This window comes from Pleurodeles waltl, chromosome 4_2 (genome assembly GCF_031143425.1).
Source record: "Pleurodeles waltl isolate 20211129_DDA chromosome 4_2, aPleWal1.hap1.20221129, whole genome shotgun sequence".
Classification (NCBI taxonomy): domain Eukaryota; kingdom Metazoa; phylum Chordata; class Amphibia; order Caudata; family Salamandridae; genus Pleurodeles; species Pleurodeles waltl.
This window is the reverse complement of record NC_090443.1, coordinates 187012128-187032264: the sequence shown is the minus strand read 5'-3', so window position 1 is coordinate 187032264 and position 20137 is coordinate 187012128. Positions and strand designations below refer to the sequence as shown.

Genomic DNA, 20137 nt, shown 5'->3' with positions numbered 1-20137 from the left:
ATATTTTTTAGCAATCTATTAGGTACGGGTAGCAGTGTTCGTAACGGTTAGGGTGGGAAGTTAAATAAGTAATAATTATTGATTAGTAAACATGTAATTGATTAGTAATGATGTCAATTGTTTAATAATTATACTTTTTTTGGTTATACATTGGGTGTAGGATGCAGAGTTTGTAGGGGCATAGGATGGGAAGTTATTAAAGTAATTTATGAATAATTATGTGTGTAATTACTAATTATGTTGGCTGTGTTAAACTATTTTAGTTATATTTACGGGTGGGTTGCTAGGTTTGTGGAGGTATAGTGTGGAAAGGTAATTCAGTAAAAATATTTGAATTGGTAATTATTAAATTAACAATTACGTAAATTGTTTGTTGATTTTTATATAGTTTGATTACTTTTTTCTTATTACGAGTTTTATATTTGTTGAAAATTAATAGGGCTATTTAGATAATTTTTGTGTTTAAAGTGAAATACTTTCCCATCGGTTGCACAGACTGGAGAGGCAATAGTGAATGTAACCCCTCCAAATTCCAACGCCTTCCCTACAATTGCAAAGACTGGAGTGGGAATAGCAATTTTTCTGCCGAAGTCCAATGCTTTCCATACTGTTGCGCAGACTGGGGAGGGAAAAGTAAAATTCCCCCCCCTCAGAAGTCCAATGCTATCCCTACTGGTGAATAAACTGGAGTGGGAACAGTAACGTTAGTGCCTCTGAAGTCCAACTCTTTCCTTACTATGGCACAGATTGAAGTGAGAATAGTAAATGTTGCCCCTCCGCAGTCTAACAATTTTGCTTCAGTTGCAAAGACTGGAGTAAGAATAGTAAATGTTAACCCTTCGAAGGCCAATGGTTTCCCTAATGTGCACAGGGTGGAGTGGGAATAGTATATCTATTATTGTTGGACTTTTCATAATATTTATTTTTAATATATCTATTATTATTTGTTTATTTTTTACATATACACACACACAAATATATAATTCTTAACGTAGATGTTTTTTCTGAACATTACTTTTTATATTAATTTGTTTTTTAATGTTTTGCAATCGATTTAACATTTTATAATATGCTTCTGTAACAGCACTTAAAAAAATTACAAAATGTAAATGCTTGTAAAATGTGTTACTATATATATTTTTAAACATGTGTTTATATAAATATATATTATGTAATAGTTAAATGTTATTTACATTTTATTGTTATATATAAAAAATAAAGATTTACTATTTTAAACAATGTATATTTAAAAATGATATTTTGTATGTTTTTAGTGATATTAATGTAAAATTTTTATAATTTTATATATTTTTGTACTTACCATTAGAAATAAAGGAAAACAATATTTTTGTAATCAATATTTTTTCCTATATTTTTGGTCAAAATATTGTCGATATTCTGTCAGAGATTCAATAGGGATGCTTTTAGGGATGGGAGTAGTCCTGATGTCAAAATAGGCAAGAACCCACTCCCAATCTTTTTTATAAACCAAATCTCCTTAGCATCTAGTCCCCTCTTTGCCCCTCAAACCCTTATGTTTGAAAGGGAGGGAGGGGGGTGGTGGCCTATGGCAGCACAAAAACAAAAAAAATGTGTGGCGTGGCCCACCAATGCGTCACGCTGTGCTTCCACCTCAGAATAAGTGCACCAGTCTTTATGCCCCCCTGGGGAGGGTTGAGGGTGTTTATCCCAAATCCCCCCCCACCCCCCCCCCGGGCATGAAATAGCAACTATACACCAGCCCAGCCCCCCCCCCACAAAAAAAAATGGTGTGGCTCACCAATGCATTGCGCCTTGCCCTTAGTTCAGAACGGGCACAACAGTTTTTTCTGACACCCTTGGCCAGATTGTGGGTTAACTCCTCAAGCCCTTTTTATATGACACAAAAACAATTCCCTGGTGTCCAGTGGCCTTTCTGTCCCTTCCAGGGTACATTGGAAGTAAGGTCCTCCTGGCTGCCCCCAGGGGAGGTAAGCAGAAAGACTGTTTGAGACATTTGGAGGTGGGGGCTTAACCCTATATCTGGGAGAAGTCAGCCCAGCCCCTTGCAACAACAAGAAATAGAATCTTGTGCCTAGTGGGCTTTCTACCCCCTAGGGCAGATCGGAGGTGAAATCCCCCTTTCTGCCCAGACAGACTGTAAGGGTCATTTGGGGGGGGGGGGGGGGGGGGGGGGGCGGTTTCTTGGCCTGATGTGTGTGCAAGCACACACTCCTTTCCGGTAAAACAAATAAAATTAAAAAACTCCCCGGCGCCTTGTAGGAGGCTGGCCTGGTTTGTAGTGGGTACCTTGGGTACTTACACCTTATACCAGGTCCAATTATCCCTTATTAGTGAAGTAGTAGTGTTCTAGCAGCTTAAGCTGAACTAGGAGACATGCAAAGCTCAGTACTTATACACAAGTAAAGACAATACTCAGTGTTACCAAAAATAAAAGGTAGTTTATTTGGCTGACACAGTAGCAAAAATATCTTTGAGGCAATACTCCTTCTGGAGGTACGTATTATACACAACATATACACTAGACACCAAAATTAGACAAGTAAATAGTCATAGGATAGTGCAAACACTAGGAAATACTATAGAACGCAATGGGAGAAAATAGGTCTAGGGGCAACACAAACCATATACTAACAAAGTGGAATGCGAATCACAAATTCCCCCCTAGACAAGTGTAGTGTGTGCAGAATCGCTGGGAGAGTAAGAATACAGTAAAGGTAAATAAATTACCCCGTCCCAGAGCCCAGAAAAGCAGGAGTAAAGTACTGCAAGTTTCCTTAGGACACATTACACCTCGTGATGTGGATTACTGCAGTAACCAACCAAGTCTGCAAACAACAACTCCTGGATTCCTGGACCTGAAGACCTGCAAAAGAAGGGGACCAAGTCCAGAAGTCGAAAGACGTTCCAGGAAGGACAGAAGCCCCTGCCAACCAAGAAGAGGGTGCAAAAGAAAAGAAGAGACAACGGTTGGATGAAGACTGCAAGAATGCACCCTAGGAAGATGCCAGCGGGTTTCTGTGTGATGCAGAAGATGTCCCACGACGTGAAGATGGATGCAGACGTGATTTTGTGTTGGAAGTCACCAACAATCCTTGGTTACGACAAATGTGTGTTCTGCTTCAAAATGGAGCTGGCTGGACCCAGGAGGGACCGGGGGGCCTCAACTCTGTGTGAGGAGGGAGAGGGAGCTCTCAGCACTTTAGAGAACCATCAGGATGCCAGGCAGCACCCACTGGAGTCCCGGGACACGGGGACAAAGGAGGTGCAAAACGCGGTTGGTGCAGCACTACAAAGAAGGGTTCCACACCGCCGGGGGTCAACTCAGCGAGTTGAGCATCGCAGGATAGAGTGCTAGGGACCGGGGCCAAGCTGTGCATGAAGGAATTTTGCAAATGGTGCACAGAGGCCTCAGGAGGTGAAGAAGACGCGGTGCACAGGGGTACTGTCACTCTCAGGGACGGCAAGGTCTTACCTCCTCCAAACTGTGTCAGCAGGACCTCAGGACAGTCTGTGTCAATGGAGGCCACCCTCTGTGATTCTAGGAGCACGTTCGTCGCTGTGAGAGGGGTCCAAGAGTACCGGTCGTCAACTTGGAAGGTGCCTACGTGAGCAGGGGAGTGACTCCGTCACCCCACTGGAGATTTCTACAGTCCGTCTAGTGCAGGATGAAGACAGGGAGTCCCCAGAGCGTGCACACCGTGGAAACTGTTGCAGCTGTTGCTGGAGCTGAAGTTGCAGAGGAAAAGTATCCCTTGTGGATACTTTGTTGCTGTTACAGCAGTTCCTGGAGCAGGCTGGGGTTGATCTGAGGTCAGAGGATAAAGTAGTAGTTGCAGAGGATTCCTGCTGGAAACTTGCAAGAAGTATCTGAAGAGAACCCACAGGAGAGACCCTAAATAGCCCTGAGAGGGGGATTGGCTACCTTATCAGATAAGGACCTGTCAGGAGGGGTCTCTGACGTCACCTTCTGGCACTGGCCACTCAGAGCCCTCCAGAGCGCCCCCACACCTTGCAAAGCAAGATGGCAGAAGTCTGGGACATACTGGAGGAGCTCTGGGCACCACCCCTAGGGTGGTGATGGACAGGGGAGTAGTCACTCCCCTTTCCTTTGTCCAGTTTCATGCCAGAGCAGGGGACAAGGGGTCCCTGAACCAGTGTAGACTGGCTTATGCAAGGAGGGCACCATCTGTGCCCTTCAAAGCATTTCCAGAGGCTGGGGGAGGCTACCCCTCCCCAGCCTGTAACACCTATTTCCAAAGGGAGAGGGAGTTCTTCTCTCAGAGTAAATGCTTTGTTCTGCCTTCCTGGGACTGAGCTGCTCAGACCCCAGGAGGGTAGAACCCTGTCTGTGAGGTGGCAGCAGCTGTAGCTGCAGTGCAAGCCTCAGAGAGCTCGTTTGGCAGTACTAGGGGTCCATATTGGAGCCCCCAGGATGCATGGAATTGGCTCACAAATATCAGATTTGGAATGGGGGGACAATTCCATGATCTTAGACACCTCACAAAGCCATATTTGGAGTTGCCATTGTTAAGCTACATATAGGTATTGACCTACATGTAGTGCACGCCTGTAATGGCGTCCCCGCACTCACTAAGTTCCGGGAAATGGCCCTGAACTATGAGGGGGCACCTTTGATAGTGCAAGGGTGGCCTCACACTTAGTAACTTTGCACCTAACCTTCAGCAAGTGAAGGTTAGACATATAGGGGACTTATAAGTTACTTACGTGCAGTGAAAATGGCTGTGAAATAGTGTGTGCACTATTTCACACAGGCTGCAATGGCAGGCCTGTGGAAGGGCTTGTCTGAGCTCCTTACGGGTGGCAAAAAAAATGCTGCAGCCCAAAAGGATCTCCTGAAACCCCAATTCCCTGGGTACCTAGGTACCATATACTAGGGACTTTTAAGAGGGGGTCCAGTGTGCCAACTGAAATTGGTAAATGAAGTCACTAGCCTATAGTGGCAAATTTAAAAACAGAGAGCATAAGCACTGAGGTTCTGATTAGCAGAGCCTCAGTGACACAGTCAAGCAGTTTACAGACACACACATTAGGCCATAAACTATGAGCACTGGGGTCTTGACCAGCAGGATCTCAGTGAGACAGGCCAAAACATACTGACATAAAAATGGGGGTAACATGCCAAGGAAGATGGTACTTTCCTGCGGGCCTCGTGGCCTTTCCGCCCTCCAGGAGGGGGCCAGATTGGTAGTAAAGGCATTCTTTCTTCCCCTGAGGAGGGGTACAGAAAGACTGTTGAGGTGATTTGGAGGTGGGGACTTGGCCCGCTGTCTGCTCAGACCAGCACCACTACTTGTACTTATAAGAGATACCTCTCTGGCGCCAAGTGGTCTTTCTGTCCCGGGAGACAGATTGCTGGCAAAGACGTCTTTTTACCCACCTGGGTGAGGGCAGAAAGGTTTTAATGGCCTGGGGGAAGCACAATCCCATAGCTGGGTGCACTCCCCCCTCAAAAATAGTCCCTTGTATTTAGTGGGTGGATCTCTGCTTGGTGGTCACCTTCCTGTGGCACTTGCCAAGCAGGGATCCACTAGGAAAAGATACCACTGGAAAGGGGAGACTCTCCCCTTTCCAGAGCTACTTCGTCTCATCTACATCAGTGTTCAGAGGGCTGAGATATGCCCCTGGGCACCAACATAAGTGAACGTAAATTAGCTAATCAGCTTATTTTGCTTTCACTGCTTTCAAAGCCGAAAGCAGTAAAAGGAAATCCCCTGGTGCCCCCTATCATGCCAGGCCGTGCAGGGTATGTGCTGAGGAGTTGCTATGGACTTGTTCAGCACATCCGCAGCACCCACGAGGCTAATAATAATGTACATGCACATTTATTGGGGTGAGTATATAGATATTATGGGGGTAGCAACTATCTAGTGTGCACATTTTAGCCTGAAAAGGAGCTACTTATCACCAACTGCCAATGATCAATAGCTTATCTTGCAATATTTTTCTTAGTACATTTAGTAAGCAGTAGTTTCTGATGCCATAACTGTCGGGTTTCAATGTTTCACTGGAAGACCTTCCTGTTTACGGAGATCCTGGGTATTCGATAACTTTTAGTAAATATGTGAATATAGTTGCACAAACTATCGTAATTATTAAAGGGGGAATATGTGTGAGTAAAGGGGAGCATACATTTGTTAAAGATAATGAGAGGAAGGTGAAAATTGAGAGACTGGAAGGATGAAAGGAAAATAAGAGAATAGATTAAGGCTTAAGAGGATTTTAGAGCATCAAATTTGCATCCAAAGTGGGCTATGATGCATGAGAGAAAGGATGAAGTGAGCATGGTGCATCATGAACCCACAGGAGTTAAGTCAATAGAGTTTGTGGGAAAGAGTGTGTGTGAGAGAAAATATGTTGTTAATGACGAGTTTCTAGTTGGTGAAGAAACAATACTTAGAGGAATGTTATTTGTGTGGTAATGCTTCTTATTTTAACCTGCTTCGTAAATGAGTCGGTACCTGTTATCCTGCTTTAGTATTCCCTACGGTTTACCATGTGAATGAGATGTGTGATGCTGTTGGATTGAAGAGAGTGAAGAGCGTTTTTGGTCAGGTTGTGCCAGATGTCTTAAGTGATATGAGTCCATCTATTGGTGTTGCTATGAATGATGTGAAAATTAGAAGATTATTGACACTAGACACTGCAGGTGCATTAACACATATAAATAAATGAACTGCTATGCATGTGATGATTATGCAAAATCGCTTAGTGCTTGATATCGTTCTAGCGAAGTAAGGTGGTAATTACAGGGATTTGAAGGTGAGAGAGTGCTGCACCTTCACCCAGATAACAATAACCTTACACAGTGATGATATGTTGCTGACAGCGTATCTTTAGGGTGAAGTCAAAGCTTTGGAAGAACATGTCTTTCAGTAATCTGTAGGTTCCTGGGTTGGTGAGATTGAAAATGGTTTTAGTAATGATGGTGACAGGTTTGAATGCTTAGGTGGGGGCTTACTAAGGATTATATCAACACCAGTGATTATTGTGTTAATTTGTGGAAATGTTCTGTTTTCCTTGCTCAAATTTTCGGAATGTACATTTCTAAACTGTGATTGCCAAAGATCAAGCATATAGTCAACTCTTTTCCCATCTTATACCATGCAGAAGACTTTTCCGTCCCAAACAGACACATGAATATGTATTCTGGTACTTTTGGGCCACCATGCATAGTCTGCCAAAATCCAAAGTGAAGAGTGCTAAACAGAAAGGCTTTGGAACAACTGTAAGTACCTGTCCCATGAACTCAGGATTTCAGGTTTCAAAAGGTGAGCTGTGCTGATGTTAACCAGTAGTTCTGATATTACTAATGCAAAGCTGTCATGTGACCATGTCATTTGTCGTACCTTGAGCAAATCCTTTCGTTTTTAGAAAATAATTTTATTTTTGCATGCTGGGAAGAACATGTCCATAATCATAATTGGGTTAACGCTAAAATATAGATCCCGGAAAGCAAGAAACTGCAGTGCAAAAGGCAAACACGAATGTCTCTCTGAAGGAGTTATACATCAACTTGGCAGGTACAATAAGGTGCTCTTTTAATTTGCTTCATTCACTGCAGAGAAATTGTTAAAAAATTACGCTGTTTTATCTCTCTACCTGAACATTATAAGTAGATTATTCTGAAAGGCCTATTGAATTTTAAAATGCAGTTTAGGGTAATTAAAATAGAACTAGAAAACAAGACGCAGTGGCATTTTTAAAAGGAAAACATCGCACCTCTGAAAAATGTCAACTTTTTGTCTAAAAGGTAATTTCAATACTAAATAGAAACAGCTGTTATCAGTAGTGGAAAATATGGGGATCGTGCTGGATCCCAGTTCAGAGTACTGTTTCTAGGCCAGATCTGGGATAGGGCTGACCCAGGAAAATATGTTGAATTTGTCTTGTTATCCTTCTCTAAGAGCAGGACGCAATTTGACAGCACCCACACATTGTCTGCATTCCATTCAGCAACCTGCAAGAAATAAGGGGGCTTTCTTATTTTCACTTACGGTCAGCCACAAACAAAGGCCTTATCTAAAGGACCATCTTTTGTTCATGGTTTATCCTTTCTGGGGGCCATCTGGATCCTAACATATTGAGGAGAATGCAACAATAAAAATAAAAGCATATACCTGATCACTTCATGCATACTTCTCAACAACTATGCCTCAGAGGCAGGTTTTGACTTTGTTCAACCCCATCCTTCCCCCATGTAAGAGATTTGCATTGTAGGAAAGTTCCATCTTGCCTGGCATGTTACCCCCATATTTCACTGTATATATGTTGTTTTAGTCTATGTGTCACTGGGACCCTGCCAGGCAGGGCCCCAGTGCTCATAAGTATGTGCCCTGTATGTGTTCCCTGTGTGATGCCTGTCTCACTGAAGCTCTGCTAACCAGAACCTCAGCGGTTATGACCTCTCTGCTTTCCAAATTTGTCACTAACAGGCTAGTGTAGGAGGCTGGCCTGGCTTGTAGTGGGTACCAAGGGGTACTTACACTCTGTACCAGGTCCAGTTATCCCTTATTAGTGTAGAAGAGGTGTTTCTAGCAGCTTAGGCTGATAGAAGGTAGCTATAGCAGAGCAGCTTAGGCTGCACTAGGAGACATGCAAAGCTCCTACTATACCACTGGTGTCATATGCACAATATCATAAGAAAACACAATACACAGATATACTAAAAATAAAGGTACTTTAATTTTATGACAATATGCCAAAAGTATCTCAGTGAGTACCCTCAGTTTGAGGATGCCAAATATACACAAGATATATGTACAAAATACCAAAAATATGCAGTAATAGCAAAAGGAAGTAATGCAAGCAATGTAAAGTTACAGTAGATTGCAATAGGAGCACATCAGTATAGGGGCAACACAAACCATATACTCCAAAAGTGGAATGCGAACCACGAATGGACCCCAAACCTATGTGAGCTTGTAGAGGGTCGCTGGGGCTGTAAGAAAACAGTGAGGGTTAGAAAAATAGCCCACCCCAAGACCCTGTAAGGTAGGTGTAAGGTGCACCTACAACCCCCAGAGAGCACAGAAGTCGTGATAGGGGGATTCTGCAAGGAAGACCAACACCAGCAATGCAACAACATTGGATTTCCAGACCTGAGTACCTTTAATACAAGGGGGCCAAGTCCAAGAGTTGCAACAGTATTGAGAGTGGGCAGGAGCCCAGGAAATGCCAGCTGAGGGTGCAAGGAAGCTGCCACCGGATGGAAGAAGCTTGGTGTTTTGCAAGAACGAAGAGGACTAGGAACTTCCCCTTTGGAGGATGGATGTCCCACGTCGTGAAGAAGCTTGCAGAGGTGTTCCCACGCAGAAAGACCGCAAGCTAGCTGCAAGGGTCGCTGTTAGGGTTTTTAGATGCTGCTGTGGCCCAGGAGGGACCAGGATATCGCCACTTGGATGAGGAGACAGAGGGGGTGCCCAGCAAGTCAGGGAGCCCTCACAGAAGCAGGCAACACGCGCAGAAGTACCGAAACAGGCACTTGGAAGAGGAGTGAACCGGAGTCCACCCAAAGTCAGAAAAGGGAGTCCCACGATGCCGGAGGACAACTCAGAAGGTTGTGCACTGCAGGTTAGAGTGTCGGGGACCCAGGCTTGGCTGTGCACGAAGGAAATCCTGGAAGAGTGCACAGGAACCGGAGCAGCTGCAAATCACTGGCTACCCAGCAATGCAGTCTAGCGTGGGGAGGCAAGGACTTAGCTCCACCAAACTTGGACTGAAGAGTCACTGGACTGTGGGAGTCACTTGGACAGAGTTGCTGGATTCAAGGGACCTCGCTCGTCGTGCTGAGAGGAGACCCAGAGGACCGGTGATGCAGTCTTTTGTTGCCTGCGGTTGCAGGGGGAAGATTCCGTCGAACCACTGGAGATTTCTTCAGAGCTCCTTGTGCAAGAAGGAGGCAGGCTACCCCCAGAGCATGCACCACCAGGAAACAGTCGAGAAAGCCAGCAGGATGAAGCGATACAAGGTTCCAGTAGTCGTCTTTGCTACTTTGTTGCGGTTTTGCAGGCGTCCTGAGCAGTCAGCGGTCGATCCTTTGGCAGAAGGTAAAGAGGGAGATGCAGAGGAACTCTGATGAGCTCTTGCATTCGGTATCTGAAGAATTCCCCAAAGCAGAGACCCTAAATAGCCATAAAAGGAGGTTTGGCTACCTAGGAAGGAGGATAGGCTAGTAACACAGGTAAGAGCTTATCAGAAGGAGTCTCTGATGTCACCTGCTGGCCCTGGCCACTAAGAGCAGTCCAGTGTGCCAGCACACCTCTGAATCCAAGATGGCAGAGGTCTGGGGCACGCTGGAGGAGCTCTGGGCACCTCCCCTGGGAGGTGCAGATCAGGGGAGTGGTCACTCCCCTTTCCTTTGTCCAGTTTCGCGCCAGAGCAGAGCTGGGGGATCCCTGAACTTCCTCTGAGAGAGGGTGTAACACCCTCTCCCTTTGGAAATAGGTGTGAAGGCTGGGTAGGAGTAGCCTCCCCCAGCACCATCTGTGCCCATCAAAGCATTTTCAGAGGCTGGGGGAGGCTACTCCTCCCCAGCCCTGACACCTTTTTCCAAACGGAGAGGGTGTAACACCCTCCCTGTGAGGAAGTCCTTTGTTCTGCCTTCCTGGGCCAGGCCTGCCTGGACCCCAGGAGGGCAGAAACCTGTCTGAGGGGTTGGCTGCAGCAGCAGCTGCAGTGAAACCTCGGGAAAGGCAGTTTGGCAGTACCCGGGTCTGTGCTAGAGACTCGGGGGATCAGGGAATTGTCTCCCCAATGCCAGAATGGCATGATCTTAGACATGTTACATGGCCATGTTCGGAGTTACCATTGTGACGCTATACATAGGTAGTTACCTATGTATAGTGCATGTGTGAAATGGTGTCCCCGCACTCACAAAGTCCGGGGAATTTGCCCTGAACAATGTGGGGGCACCTTGGCTAGTGCCATGGTGCCCACACACTAAGTAACTTTGCACCCAACCTTCACCAGGTGAAGGTTTGACATATAGGTGACTTATAAGTTATTTAAGTGCCGTGGTAAATGGCTGTGAAATAACGTGGACGTTATTTCACGCAGGCTGCAGTGGCAGCCCTCTGTAAGAATTGTCAGAGCTCCCTATGGGTGGCAAAAGAAATGCTGCAGCCCATAGGGATCTCCTGTAACCCCAATACCCTGGGTACTTCATTACCATATACTAGGGAATTATAAGGGTGTTCCAGTATGCCAATGTGAATTGGTGAGATTGGTCACTAGCTTGTTAGTGACAATTTAGAAAGCAGAGAGAGCATAACCACTGAGGTTCTGGTTAGCAGAGCCTCAGTGAGACAGTTAGTCATCACACAGGGAACACATACAGGGCACACTTATGAGCACTGGGGCCCTGGCTGGCAGGGTCCCAGTGACACATACACTAAAACAACATATATACAGTGAAATATGAGGGTAACATGCCTGGCAAGATGGTACTTTCCTACACAACTCCACCCCCCCCCCCCCCCAACGAAGGACAATAAGACTAGCCATGACCTGATGAGTCTTCATTGTCTAAGTGGAAATATCTGGAGAGTCCATCTGCATTGGAGTGGGTACTCCCAGGTCTATGTTCCACTGTATAGTCCATTCCCTGTAGAGATATGGACCACCTCAACAATTTAGGGTTTTCACCTTACATTTGTTTTAGCCAAAGTAGAGGTTTTAGCCAAAGTAGAGGTTTGTGGTCTGTCTGAACAATGAAGTGAGTGCCAAACAGGTATGGACTCAACTTCTTCAGTGCCCAGACCACAGCAAAGGCCTCCCTCTCTATGGCAGACCAACGCTTTTCTCTAGGGGTCAACCTCCTGTGGATAAAAGCAACAGGTTGATCCTGGCCCTCAGAATTGAGTTGTGATAAGACTGCCCCTACCCCTAATTCAGATGCATCAGTTTGAACAATGAATTTCTTGGAGTAACATGGGCTTTTTAGGACAGGTGCAGTGCACATGGCCTGTTTGAGCTCCTCAAAAGCTTTCTGACAGCTAGCTGTCCACAATACCTTTTTAGGCATCTTCTTGGAAGTGAGATCATTAACTGGGGCTGCAATGGAGCCATAGTTTTTAATGAATCTCCTGTAATACCCAGTGAGGCCTAGGAAGGCTCTCACCTGGGTCTGAGTTGTAGGGGGAACCCAATCCATGATTGTTTGGATTTTCCCCTGAAGTGGTGCAATCTGTTCTCCACCTACCAGGTGTCCCAGAAAAATCAATTTCCCCTGCCATATCTGGCACTTTGAAGCATTGATAGTGAGGGCTGCCTTTTGCAGGGCCTCCCAAACTTTCCACAGGTGGACCAGGTGATCATCCCAGGTGGAGCAAAAGATAGCTATATCGTCCAGATATGCTGCACTAAAAGCCTCCAACCCTTGCAGGACTGTATTCACCAACCTCTGAAAAGCGGCAGGTGCATTTTTCAAACCAAAGGGCATTACTGTGAATTGGTAGTGCCCTCCAATAGTCGAAAATGCAGTTTTTGCTTTAGCATCCTCTGATAACTTGATCTGCCAATACCCTGCAGGCACATCAAAGGTCCTCAGATACTTGGCAGATGCCAGTGTATCTATGAGCTCATCTGCCCTGGGTATTGGGTGAGCATCAGTTTTTGTTACCTGGTTGAGACCTCTGTAATCTACACAAAACCTCATCTCCCTTTTTCCATCTTTGGAGTGAGGCTTTGGTACAAGCACCACAGGAGAGGCCCATGGGCTTTTAGAATGTTCAACCACTCCTAGTTCAAGCATTTTCTGAACTTCTTGTTTTATGCAGTCCCTGACATGGTCAGGCTGCCTATAGATTTTACTTTTGACAGGCATGCTGTCTCCAGTATCTATTGTGTGCTCACCAAGATGTGGTGCCTGGCACAGTTGAAAAGAGTTCAGAAAACTGACCTAGGAGATTTATGCAGTTGTCTTTTTGCTCAGCAGTAAGACAGCCTGCCAAAACTACACCTTCCACTAGAGCATCCTGTTCTGTGGAAGAGAAGAGATCAGGGAGAGGGTCACTCTCATCTTCCTGTCCTTCATCTGTTGCCATGAGCAGGGTGAGAATAGCCCTGTCATGGAAGGGTTTTAGGCGATTGACATGGAGCACCCTAAGGGGAGCGTGGTCCCTGGAACTCAGCAACTCTGTCCAAGTGACTCCCACAGTCCAGTGACTCTTCAGTCCAAGTTTGGTGGAGGTAAGTCCTTGCCTCCCCACGCTAGACTGAATTGCTGGGTACCCAGTGATTTGCAGCTGCTCCGGCTCCTGTGCACTCTTCCAGGATTTCCTTCGTGCACAGCCAAGCCTGGGTCCCCGACACTCTAACCTGCAGTGCACAACCTTCTGAGTTGTCCTCCGGCGTCGTGGGACTCCCTTTTGTGACTTCGCGTGGACTCCGGTTCACTCTTCTTCCAGGTGCCTGTTCAGGTACTTCTGCGGGTGCTGCCTGCTTCTGTGAGGGCTCCCCGACTTGCTGAGCGCCCCCTCTGTCTCCTCATCCAAATGGCGACATCCTGGTCCCTCCTGGGCCACAGCAGCATCCAAAAAATCCTAACTGCGACACTTGCTGATAGCAAGGCTTGTTAGCGGTCTTTCTGCGTAGGAACACCTCTGCAAGCTTCTTCACGACGTGGGACATCCATCCTCCAAAGGGGAAGTTCCTAGTCCTCTTCGTTCTTGCAAAACACCAAGCTTCTTCCATCCGGTGGCAGCTTCCTTGCACCCTCAGCTGGCATTTCCTGGGCTCCTGCCCACTCTCGACACTGTTGCGACTCTTGAACTTGGCCCCCTTGTCTTACAGGTACTCAGGTCTGGAAATCCAATGTTGTTGCATTGCTGGTGTTGGTTTTCCTTGTGGAATCCCCGTATCACGACTTCTGTGCTCTCTGGGGGTTGTAGGTGCACTTTACACCTACCTTACAGGGTTTTGGGGTGGGCTATTTTTCTAACCCTCACTGTTTTCTTACAGTCCCAGCGACCCTCTACAAGCTCACATAAATTTGGGGTCCATTTGTGGTTCGCATTCCACTTTTGGAGTATATGGTTTGTGTTGCCCCTATACCTGTGTGCTCCTATTGCAATCTACTGTAACTTTACGTTGCTTGCATTACTTCCTTTTGCTATTACTTGCATAATGTTAGTTTGTGTACATATATCTTGTGTATATTTCTCATCCTCATACTGAGGGTACACACTGAGATACTTTTGGCATATTGTCATAAAAATAAAGTACCTTTATTTTTAGTATATCTGTGTATTGTGTTTTCTTATGATATTGTGCATATGTCACCAGTGGTATAGTAGGAGTTTTACATGTCTCCTAGTTCAGCCTAAGCTGCTTTGCCATAGCTACCTTCTATCAGCCTAAGCTGCTAGAAACACCTCTTCTACACTAATAAGGGATAACTGTACCTGGCACAAGGTGTAAGTACCTCTGGTACCCACTACAAGCAAGGCTAGCCTCCTACATGCATGCACTGTAAGAATGCACAATTTATCTATGTGTATGAGTAATTACACTAATAATGATTTAAATTGCACCTACCAATTTATTTTTTATTTAGTTCTTTTACAGAGCTAGTCATCCCAGTGTAGGGGATCAGAGCCCTTTTCATGACACAAAAAAACACAATAAATCAGGCGAGAGTGTAATTCAATGTAAAAATGGTATATAAAACAATGAGGATTATGTGATGCAGTAATCACATATCATCCATTCTTTTAGACATTATATATTGAGAGTGAACGGTCAGGAGAAACACTAAGTCAGTATATGAAACATAACAGTGATTTGGGTGGCCTGAGACGTTTATTGCTGCCAGAAGAGCTCTTCTTTGCAATGTCAGGATAACAGCAGATTGAAAAAAGCAATAAGGATCTAAAGTTAGGACTTACAGTTTGGATGCAGCTCGATGATGCCAGTAAATAGATGGCTGTGCCATTTTACAAGGGTTGCAACTGATGATCAGGAAGTCACAAAACAATGTACGTGAAAAAAGCAGTAGCTCGCTTACCTATCTATTTGAAATACAAAGCAGTGATCTGCATGTTACACAATGTGCTTTGAATCAGGCACATTAATGCTCTGTGCTACTTTATGAGTAACAACTGTGACTGGACAAAACACAGAACTCTCACAGGACCGCATTAACCACCAGTTTTATCTTACTGCTCTTGTAAGTCCCCAAACGTGCTGGCCATACAAAGATCTCTGCAGCGGGCTTCATAACTGCACAAGATATTTTGAAATCAAGACTCTTGTGACCAATTAAGTACTAAACACTTTCGAATATGAGTTTAGACTACTAGCTGTACAAAACTATTATTTCTAATAAGTACTTCTCAGTGCATGTTATAGTGTAACCTATTAATGTCAAATCTTCCACGTGCTAAAGAAATACACTTTTTGAACTCTGAAAAGACTATCATTTCTTACGTGGCTTGTTGCACGATTTACATAACACACATTTGCAGGGGTCGGCTCCAGCACAAGGACAGACCCGTGGTTCGGCTCCCCCTGTTTCCTCTGCCACATACTGGGTAACAAATTAGTATGGGTTACCGGAGTAATTTATTTCCAATTCCAACACTGGCTGTTACGTCTAGTCAGATGAGCACAGATTCTGTCAAGCAGGCAGCAGGTTTGTTATGCTGCCGTTGCTTACTGTTTAGTGATTTACCGGATCTCAAAAACTGTCCACAACTTAAGCAGGAGCAATACTATTTTTAAGGATTAACCTGGAGCACGCGCATAAACTCACCAGTGCAAAAGTTTGCCTCAAATCCAGCCAAAACGTGGTGCAGTTTCTCCACAAAATGCTCGGAAGACAGTATGATCGTCGTCTCGCGATACGCTGCAGCACAAATGGAATCCTGTATGTGATTGGTCCATCTCTTCTTGATTCTGACTGGCTACGCTAGTGACACGAGACTTCTTGTACAGGAGTTGCAAAGCGGAAATCCACTGTAGTTTTTCTGTGAAGCATAAGGGACGATAAAAGAAAAGGGTTTTGACGTTTACATATGTATCTTATGTACCCAACGCATGCATAATGGAAGGTTATGCTACTGATACCAAACAATTTGTGTGTCCAGAAGATATAAAAGTAAAGAAATCGTCATAAAAGTCTCCCCCCCCCTCATGCCATTGCACTGTATTGCGCCATAATACAGTTAAGCGCATGCTGCAGAGATCAAATAATCACAGGGCAGATATTTTAATGTTCCGGCTCTGCTACAAAAATGAGCAAAATCATCTAAAGCTGGTTAATGTTTACCCTTTATCTGTACATACTTCAAAGAACAAATATAAATAGAAAGCATTTTTAAATGTGTTCTGAAGCGGATCCACGGCTATTACTTAAAGTAAACAAATACATGGCAGGTTACAAATGAATACACATGATTTCCAGTTCTATTTAGTATCACCTCCAGGTATGAGCAGACCCCTCACCTGAATTCTATCATTCCACACCAGTACCAACCTGGGAGTGGGTCTCAAAGCTGAGCGATTCGCCAGCTAGCTTTATTTACACAGTCTTCAGCTGCGAAGTATGTTGGGGATGCAGCCGGGGAGGAGGGCGGCGGGCTACAGTTGCAGTTTAAAGCTGTGTCAAGAGCGGATGGAGAGTCACAGACAGCTCTCGGCAAGAGTGTTTGGCTCTGGCTGGCGGCAGTTTTCGATGATTAGAGGACCTTCTGCATGTTGTTTTCCGGCAGGGTGGCAGAGTAGTCAGGATAGTGTTAGCACGTCAGACCTTAATAAGTAACTTACAAGGGGACGCGAATAGGCTGATGAACCTTTTGACTCGCAATTAAGACGTTCCCACCATAGATCCAGTACAGACAGTCAATAATCAATAACCAATCACTAACATTAATAATCAATCATAATCAATAACATTAATAATCAATGAGTCAGTAACTGTCACACCCCATGACCTCGCAGTCATGAATAACCACACCTTTATGTAAAACTTAAAATGTTAATTTCCCTATATTTAACAATGCTAATGCTAATGTCATGTAGGTTAATCTTAAAATCAAATGGTAAACATATAGAAACATCACTGGCTGTCCTAAGCAATACTTAAGCTTTTACACATTCTAATTTACAGTGCAAATTTAGTAGCAAGAATAATTATGCGCTGTGAGAAGCTGGCCTGGTTTCTAGTGGCTACCAGAGGTACTTACACCTTATACCAGGTCCAGTGATCCACCTTAGTGAAATGTAGGCAGTGTTTCTAGCAGCTTAGGCTGTCTAGAGGTAGCTGTAGCAGAGCAGCTTAGACTGAACTAGGAGACATGCAAAGCTCCTGCAATACCGCTATAGTTACACAGTACCTATACACAATAAAATACAATACTCAGTGTTACCAAAAATAAAGGTACTTTATTTAAGTGACACAAGGCCAAAAATATCTTAGAGGCAATACTCCTACTGGAGTTAAGTATTATACACAATATATACACTAGTAACCAAAATCAGGTAAGTAAACAGTTATAGAATAGTGCAAACAGTAGAAAATACAAAAGATTGCAATGGGCCTAGGGGCAACACAAATCATATACTAAGAAAATGGAATGCGAAAGTCGGATTCCCCCCGAGGCAAGTGTAGTGTGTAGGGAGGTGCTGGGAGTGTAAGAAAACACCAAAGGTAAGTAATGTACCCCACCCAGAGCCCAGGAAAGCAGGAGTAAAGTACAGCAAGTTTCCTCAGAACACACTACAAGTCGTGATAAAGGATTTTGCACAAACCAAGCGAGGCTGCAAGCAACAAACAATGGATTCCTGGACCTGAAGACCTGTGCAGAGAGGAGACCAAGTCCAGAAGTCGAAGAAGAGTCCAGGAAGAACAGGAGCCCCTGCCAACCTAGAAGAAGGTGCAAAAGTGGATTCTCCGGTCAGAAGAAAAGTACAGAAGAGCACCAAAGAAGATGGCCACGGGTTTCTGCTTCGTGCAGGAGATGTCCCACGTCGTGTAGTTGGATGCCGGCTGTTTGCATCGCAGGATTCCGCCAACAAGGCTTGGTTCAAGCAAGTACACTGTTTGCGTCAAAAAGGAGCTACCTGGACCCAGGAGGTACCTGGGGGTCTCAACTCAGACTGAGGAGACAGAGTGGGCTCTCAGCACTTCAGAGAAACCTCAGAAGACCAAGCAGCACCCCCAGGAGTACCAGAACACGGGGACAAAGAAGATGCAAAGTGAATCCGTCACAGCACTACAAAGGAAGGGCCCACGACGCCGGAAAACAACTCAGCGAGTTGAGCGTCACAGGATGGAGTGCTGGAGACCCGGGCTATACTGTGCATGAAGGATTCTTGGAAGAAGTTCACAGAAGCCCAAGGAGCTGCAGAAGACGTGATGCACAGGGGTACGGTCACAGCACGGGGAGGCAAGCTCTTAACTCCACCAAATTTGGACAGCTGGACATTTGGACAGTCTGGGTCACTTCGGTCCACTACCTGTGTTCCAGGGAGCACACTCGTCGTCAGGAGAGGAGTCCCAGAGTTCCTGTCATCGTCATGAAGGGTGCCTCCAGAAGCAGGGAAGTGACTCCGTCACTCTACGGGAGATTTCTTCGGTTCTTCTGGTGCAGGGTGAAGACAGGCAGTCCTCAGAGAATGCACAACTTGGAAACTGTTGCAAACGCTGGCTGGAGCTGAAGTTGCAGGTCACAGGAGTCATCCTGGATACTTTGTTGCAGTTACAGCGTTTTCTGGAGCAGTCTGCGGTTGATCCGACGGTCAGAAGCTGGAGGATGCAGAGGAGTCCTGGAGGTGCCTTGCAAACTGAATCTGAGGAAACACCGAGAGGAGAGACCCTAAATAGCCCTGAGAGGGGGGATTGGCTACCTACCCAGGTATGCACTGTAGGAAAGTACCATCTTGCCTGGCATATTACCCCCATATTTCACTGTATATATGTTGTTTTAGTGTATGTGTCACTGGGACCCTGCCAGCCAGGGCCCCAGTGCTCATAAGCTTGCCCTGTATGTGTTCCCTGTGTGATGACTAAGGGGGTCATTCTAAGTCTGGCGGGCGGCGGAGGCCGCCCGCCAGACTTCCCCCTCCGAAATACCGCTCCGCGGTCGAAAGACCACGGAGGGTATTCTAAGTTTTTCCCTGGGCTGGCGGGCGGTCGCCAAAAGACCGCCCGCCAGCCCAGGGAAAAACTCCCTTCCCACGAGAATGCCGGCTCGTAATCGAGCCGGCGGAGTGGGAAGGTGCGACGGGTGCTGTTGCACCCGTCGCGTATTTCACTGTCTGCCAAGCCCCACTGTCAGGGGCCCCGCGACCCCCCCCTACCGCCATCCGGTTCCCGGCGGGCGGACCGCCGTGAACTGGATGGCGGTAGGGGGGGGTCGGAATCCCCTCGCCGGCGCAGCTAGCTGCGCCGCCTTGGAGGATTCAAAAGGGCGGCGGTACACTGGCGGGAGACCGCCAGTGTTGCCGGTCCGACCGCGGCTTTACCGCCGCGGTCGGAATGCCCTTGGGAGCACCGCCGGCCTGTCGGCGGTGCTCCCGCGGTCCTCCAACCCGGCGGTCATTGACCGCCAGGGTTGGAATGACCACCTAAGTGTCTCACTGAGTCTCTGCTAACCAGAACCTCAGTGGTTATGCTCTCTCTGCTTTCCAAATTGTCACTAAGAGGCTAGTGACCAATTTCACCAATTCACATTGGCATACTGGAACACCCTTATAATTCCCTAGTATATGGTACTGAGGTACCCAGGATATTGGGGTTCCAGGAGATCCCTATGGGCTGCAGCATTTCTTTTGCCACCCATAGGGAGCTCTGACAATTCTTACACAGGCCTGCCACTGCAGCCTGAGTGAAATAACGTCCACGTTATTTCACAGCCATTTACCACTGCACTTAAGTAACTTATAAGTCACCTATATGTCTAACCTTCACCTGGTGAAGGTTGGGTGCTAAGTTACTTAGTGTGTGGGCACCCTGGCACTAGCCAAGGTGCCCCCACATCATTCAGGGCAAATTCCCCGGACTTTGTGAGTGCGGGGACACCTTTTCACGTGTGCACTATACATAGGTCACTACCTATGTATAGCGTCACAATGGTAACTCCGAACATGGCCATGTAACATGTCTAAGACAGCT

The 20137-nt window shown here is 46.0% G+C and overlaps 1 protein-coding gene across 15 annotated transcripts in view; it reads right to left on the bottom strand.

Annotated features, from left to right (window-relative positions):
- Positions 1-15905, bottom strand: part of DUSP12 (dual specificity phosphatase 12) — a 696805-nt gene extending 680900 nt beyond the window's left edge. For 7 of the 15 annotated variants that reach the window (XM_069231051.1, XM_069231059.1, XM_069231050.1 and 4 more), the window contains exon 1: positions 15776-15886. The gene's annotated coding sequence lies outside the window, so the exon portion shown is untranslated. Of the gene's footprint in view, positions 1-15775 lie in introns of all 15 variants that reach the window. The other 8 variants (XM_069231049.1, XM_069231054.1, XM_069231057.1 and 5 more) reach the window with 3 other exon arrangements.
- Between the last annotated feature and the right edge of the window lie 4232 nt (positions 15906-20137).